Source organism: Triticum aestivum, chromosome 1A (genome assembly GCF_018294505.1).
Source record: "Triticum aestivum cultivar Chinese Spring chromosome 1A, IWGSC CS RefSeq v2.1, whole genome shotgun sequence".
NCBI classification, from domain to species: domain Eukaryota; kingdom Viridiplantae; phylum Streptophyta; class Magnoliopsida; order Poales; family Poaceae; genus Triticum; species Triticum aestivum.
The window spans coordinates 63152014-63159320 of NC_057794.1; positions in this window are offsets into that span (position 1 = coordinate 63152014).

Here is a 7307-nt window from a genome sequence, read left to right on the forward strand (position 1 = left end):
AGAGGACTAAGGAAATATTTCTTGGTTTTGGAGGTGATAAAGAGTTCGTCATAAAGAGTTACGTCGATGCAAGCTTTGACACTAATCTGGATGACTCTGAGTCTCGGTCTGGATACATATTGAAAGTGGGAGAATTTAGCTAGAGTAGCTCCGTGCAGAGCATTGTAGACATAGAAATTTGCAAAGTACATACGGATCTGAATATGGTAGACTCGTTGACTAAACCTCTCTCACAAGCAAAACATGATCACACCTTAGTACTCTTTTGGTGTTAATCACATGGCGATGCGAACTAGATTACTGACTCTAGTAAACCCTTTGGGTGCTGGTCACATGACTATGTGAACTATGGGTATCAATCACATGGTGATGTGAACTATTGGTGTTAAATCACATGTCAATGTGAACTAGATTATTGACTCTAGTGCAAGTGGGAGACTGAAGGAAATATGCCCTAGAGGCAATAATAAAGTTGTTATTTATATTTCCTTATATCATGATAAATGTTTATTATTCATGCTAGAATTGTATTAACCGTAAACCTAGTACATGTGTGAATACATAGACAAAATAGAGTGTCCCTAGTATGCCTCTACTTGACTAGCTCGTTAACCAAAGATGGTTAAGTTTCCTGACCATAGACATGTGTTGTCATTTGATGAACGTGATCACATCATTAGAGAATGATGTGATGGACAAGACCCATCCGTTAGCTTAGCATAATGATCGTTAAGTTTTATTGATATTGCTTTCTTCATGACTTATACATATTCCTCTAACTATGAGATTATGCAACTCCTGAATATCGGAGGAACACCTTGTGTGCTATCAAACATTACAATGTAACTAGGTGATTATAAAGATGCTCTACAGGTGTCTCCGAAGGTGTTTGTTGGGTTGGCATAGATCAAGATTGGGATTTGTCACTCCAAGTATCGGAGAGGTATCTCTAGCCCCTCTCGGTAATGCACATCACTATAAGCCTTGCAAGCAATGTGACTAATGAGTTAGTTACGAGATGATGCATTACGTAACAAGTGAAGAGACTTGCTGGTAACGAGATTGAACTACGATCGAATCTCAGGCAAGTAACATACCGATGACAAAGGGAATAACGTAGGTTGTTATTGTGGTTTGACCGATAAAGATCTTCGTAGAATATGTAGGAACCAATATGAGCATCCGGGTTCCTCTATTGGTTACTGACCGGAGATGTGTCTCGGTCATGTCTACATAGTTCTCAAACCCGTAGGGTCCGCACGCTTAACGTTCGATGACGATTTGTATTATGAGTTATGTGTTTTGGTGACCAAAGTTTGTTCGGAGTCCCGGATGAGTTCACGGACATGACGAGGAGTCTCAAAATAGTCAAGAGGTAAAGATTGATATATTGGAAGGTGGTATTCAGACATTGGAATGGTTTCGAGTGGTTTGGGTATTTTATCGGAGTACCGAGGGGTTAACGGAACCCCCGGGGGAAATATTGGGCCTACATGGGACTTAGTGGAGAGAGAGAGGGGAGCCCGCAAGGAGTGCCTGTTGGGGAACGCAGTAATTTCAAAAAATTTCCTACGCACACGCAAGATCATGGTGATGCATAGCAACGAGAGGGGAGAGTGTTATCTACGTACCCACGCAGACCGACTGCGGAAGCGTTGACGCAATGTAGAGGAAGTAGTCGTACGTCTTCTCGATCCGACCGATCCAAGCACCATTACTCCGGCACCTCCGAGTTCTTAGCACACGTACAGCTCGATGACGATCCCCGGGCTCTGATCTAGCAAAGCGTCGGGGAGGAGTTTCGTCAGCACGACGGCGTGGTGACGATCTTGATGTTCTACCGTCGCAGGGCTTCGCCTAAGCACCGCTACAATATGATCGAGGTGGAATATGGTGGCAGGGGGCACCGCACACGGCTAAGGAACGATCTCAAGGATCAACGTGTGTGTCTAGAGGTGCCCCCTGCCCCCGTATATAAAGGATGCAAGGGGGAGGGGGCGGCCGGCAAGGAGGAGGGCGCAGGAGGAGTCCTGCTCCTACCGGGAGTAGGACTCCCCCCCCAATCCTAGTTGGAATAGGATTCCCCGAGGGGGAAAGAGAGAGAGGGGGCCGGCCACCTCTCCTTGTCCTAATAGGACTAGGGGAGGGGGGAGGCGCGTGGCCCACCTTGGGCTGCCCCTTTCTCCTTTCCACTAAAGCCCACTAAGGCCCATATAGCTCCTGGGGGGTTCCGGTAACCTCCCCGTACTCCGGTAAAATCTCGATTTCACCCGGGACACTTCCGATATCCAAACATAGGCTTCCAATATATCAATCTTTATGTCTCGACCATTTCGAGACTCCTCGTCATGTCCGTGATCACATCCGGGACTCCAAACTAACTTCGGTACATCAAAATGCATAAACTCATAATAACTGTCATCGTAACGTTAAGCGTGCGGACCCTACGGTTCGAGAACAATGCAGACATGACTGAGACACATCTCCGGTCAATAACCAATAGCGGGACCTGGATGCCCATATTGGCTCCTACATATTCTACGAAGATCTTTATCGGTCAAACCGCATAACAACATACGTTGTTCCCTTTGTCATCGGTATGTTACTTGCCCGAGATTTGATCGTCGGTATCCAATACCTAGTTCAATCTCGTTACCGGCAAGTCTCTTTACTCGTTCCGTAATACATCATCTCACAACTAACATATTAGTTGTAATGCTTGCAAGGCTTATGTGATGTGCATTATCGAGAGGGCCCAGAGATACCTCTCCGACAATCGGAGTGACAAATCCTAATCTCGAAATACGCCAACCCAACATGTACCTTTGGAGACACCTGTAATGCTCCTTTATAATCACCCAGTTACGTTGTGACGTTTGGTAGCACCCAAAGTGTTCCTCCAGCAAATGGGAGTTGCATAATCTCATAGTCATAGGAACATGTATAAGTCATGAAGAAAGCAATAGCAACATACTAAACGACCGTGTGCTAAGCTAATGGAATGGGTCATGTCAATCAGATCATTCAACTAATGATGTGACCTCGTTAATCAAATAACAACACTTTGTTCATGCTTAGGAAACATAACCATCTTTGATTGACGAGCTAGTCAAATAGAGGCATACTAGTGACACTCTGTTTGTCATGTATTCACACATGTATTATGTTTCCGGTTAATACAATTCTAGCATGAATAATAAACATTTATCATGATATAAGGAAATAAATAATAACTTTATTATTGCCTCTAGGGCATATTTCCTTCAGTCTCCCACTTGCACTAGAGTCAATAATCTAGATTACACAGTAATGATTCTAACACCCATGGAGCCTTGGTGCTAATCATGTTTTGCTCGTGGAAGAGGCTTAGTCAACGGATCTGCAACATTCAGATCCATATGTATCTTGCAAATCTCTATGTCTCCCACCTGGACTAAATCCCGGATGGAATTGAAGCGTCTCTTGATGTGCTTGGTTCTCTTGTGAAATCTGGATTCCTTTGCCAAGGCAATTGCACCAGTATTGTCACAAAAGATTTTCATTGGACCCGATGCACTAGGTATGACACCTAGATCGGATATTCGGATATGAACTCCTTCATCCAGACTCCTTCGTTCGCTGCTTCCAAAGCAGCTATGTACTCCGCTTCACATGTAGATCCCGCTACGACGCTTTGTTTAGAACTGCACCAACTGACAGCTCCACCGTTTAATGTAAACACGTATCCGATTTGCGATTTAGAATCGTCCGGATCAGTGTCAAAGCTCGCATCAACGTAACCTTTTACGATGAGCTCTTTGTCACCTCCATATACGAGAAACATATCCTTAGTCCTTTTCAGGTATTTCAGGATGTTCTTGACCGCTGTCCAGTGATCCACTCCTGGATTACTTTGGTACCTCCCTGCTAAACTTATAGCAAGGCACACATCAGGTCTGGTACACAGCATTGCATACATGATAGAGCCTATGGCTGAAGCATAGGGATCATCTTTCATTTTCTCTCTATCTTCTGCAGTGGTCGGGCATTGAGTCTGACTCAACTTCACACCTTGTAACACAGGCAAGAACCCTTTCTTTGCTTGATCCATTTTGAACTTCTTCAAAATCTTGTCAAGGTATGTGCTTTGTGAAAGTCCAATTAAGCGTCTTGATCTATCTCTATAGATCTTTATGCCTAATATGTAAGCAACTTCACCGAGGTCTTTCATCGAAAAACTCTTATTCAAGTATCCCTCTATGCTATCCAGAAATTCTATATCATTTCCAATTAGTAATATGTCATCCACATATAATATCAGAAATGCTACAGAGCTCCCACTCACTTTCTTGTAAATACAGGCTTCTCCGAAAGTCTGTATAAAACCAAATGCTTTGATCACACTATCAAAGCGTTTATTCCAACTCCGAGAGGCTTGCACCAGTCCATAAATGGATCGCTGGAGCTTGCACACTTTGTTAGCTCCCTTTGGATCGACAAAACCTTCTGGTTGCATCATATACAACTCTTCTTCCAGAAATCCATTCAGGAATGCAGTTTTGACATCCATTTGCCAAATTTCATAATCATAAAATGCGGCAATTGCTAACATGATTCGGACAGACTTAAGCATCGCTACGGGTGAGAAGGTCTCATCGTAGTCAACCCCTTGAACTTGTCGAAAACCTTTTGCGACAAGTCGAGCTTTGTAGACAGTAACATTACCGTCAGCGTCAGTCTTCTTCTTGAAGATCCATTTATTCTCAATCGCTTGCCGATCATCGGGCAAGTCAACCAAAGTCCATACTTTGTTCTCATACATGGATCCCATCTCAGATTTCATGGCTTCAAGCCATTTTGCGGAATCTGGGCTCACCATCGCTTCTTCATAGTTCGTAGGTTCATCATGATCTAGTAGCATGACTTCTAGAACAGGATTACCGTACCACTCTGGCGCGGATCTCACTCTGGTTGATCTACGAGGTTCAGTAGTATCTTGATCTGAAGTTTCATGATCGTTATCATTAGCTTCCTCACTAACTGGTGTAGGTGTCACTGAAACAGTTTTCTGTGATGTACTACTTTCTAGTAAGGGAGCAGGTACAGTTACCTTGTCAAGTTCTACTTTCCTCCCACTCACTTCTTTCGAGAGAAACTCCTTCTCTAGAAAGTTTCTGAATTTAGCAACAAAAGTCTTGCCTTCAGATCTGTGATAGAAGGTGTATCCAATAGTTTCCTTTGGATATCCTATGAAGACACATTTCTCCGATTTGGGTTCGAGCTTATCAGGTTGAAGCTTTTTCACATAAGCATCGCAGCCCCAAACTTTCAGAAACGACAACTTTGGTTTCTTGCCAAACCACAGTTCATAAGGCGTCGTCTCAACGGATTTTGATGGTGCCCTATTTAACGTGAATGCGGCCGTCTCTAGAGCGTATCCCCAAAACGATAGCGGTAAATCAGTAAGAGACATCATAGATCGCACCATATCAAGTAAAGTACGATTACGACGTTCGAACACACCATTACGCTGTGGTGTTCCGGGTGGCGTGAGTTGCGAAACTATTCCACAATTTTTCAAATGTACACCAAACTCGTAACTCAAATATTCTCCTCCACGATCAGATCGTAGAAACTTTATTTTCTTGTTACGATGATTTTCAACTTCACTCTGAAATTCTTTGAACTTTTCAAATGTTTCAGACTTGTGTTTCATTAAGTAGATATACCCATATCTGCTTAAGTCATCTGTGAAGGTGAGAAAATAACGATATCCGCCACGAGCCTCAATATTCATCGGACCACATACATCTGTATGTACGATTTCCAACAAATCTATTGCTCTCTCCATAGTACCGGAGAACGGTGTTTTAGTCATCTTGCCCATGAGGCACGGTTCGCAAGTACCAAGTGATTCATAATCAAGTGGTTCCAAAAGTCCATCAGTATGGAGTTTCTTCATGCGCTTTACACCGATATGACCTAAACGGCAGTGCCACAAATAAGTTGCACTATCATTATCAACTCTGCATCTTTTGGCTTCAACATTATGAATATGTGTATTACTACTATCGAGATTCAATAAGAATAGACCACTCTTCAAGGGTGCATGACCATAAAAGATATTACTCATATAAATAGAACAACCATTATTCTCTGATTTAAATGAATAACCGTCTCGCATTAAACAAGATCCAGATATAATGTTCATGCTCAACGATGGCACCAAATAACAATTATTTAGGTCTAATACTAATCCCAAAGGTAGATGTAGAGGTAGCGTGCCGACCGCGATCACATCGACTTTGGAACTGTTTCCCACGCGCATCGTCACCTCGTCCTTAGCCAATCTTGGCTTAATCCGTAGTCCCTGTTTCGAGTTGCAAATATTAGCAACAGAACCAGTATCAAATACCCAGGTGCTACTGCGAGCATTGGTAAGGTACACATCAATAACATGTATATCACATATACCTTTGTTCACCTTGCCATCCTTCTTATCCGCCAAATACTTGGGGCAATTCCGCTTCCAGTGACCAGTCTGCTTGCAGTAGAAGCACTCAGTTTCAGGCTTAGGTCCAGACTTAGGTTTCTTCTCTTGAGCAGCAACTTGCTTGCCGTTCTTCTTGAAGTTCCCCTTCTTCTTCCCTTTGCCCTTTTTCTTGAAACTAGTGGTCTTATTGACCATAAACACTTGATGCTCCTTCTTGATTTCTACCTCCGCAACTTTCAGCATTGCGAAGAGCTCGGGAATAGTCTTGTTCATCCCTTGCATATTATAGTTCATCACGAAGCTCTTGTAGCTTGGTGGCAGTGATTGGAGAATTCTGTCAATGACGCAATCATCTAGAAGATTAACTCCCAATTGAATCAAGTGATTATTATACCCAGACATTTTGAGTATATGCTCACTGACAGAACTGTTCTCCTCCATCTTGCAGCTATAGAACTTATTGGAGAATTCATATCTCTCAATCCGGGCATTTGCTTGAAATATTAACTTCAACTCCTGGAACATCTCATATGCTCCATGACGTTCAAAATGTCGTTGAAGTCCCGATTCTAAGCCGTAAAGCATGGCACACTGAACTATCGAGTAGTCATCAGCTTTGCTCTGCCAGACGTTCATAACATCTGGTGTTGCTCCAGCAGCAGGCCTGGCACCCAGCGGTGCTTCCAGGACATAATTCTTCTGTGCAGCAATGAGGATAATCCTCAAGTTACGGACCCAGTCCGTGTAATTGCTACCATCATATTTCAACTTTGCTTTCTCAAGGAACGCATTAAAATTCAACGGAACAACAGCACGAGCCATCTATCTACAATCA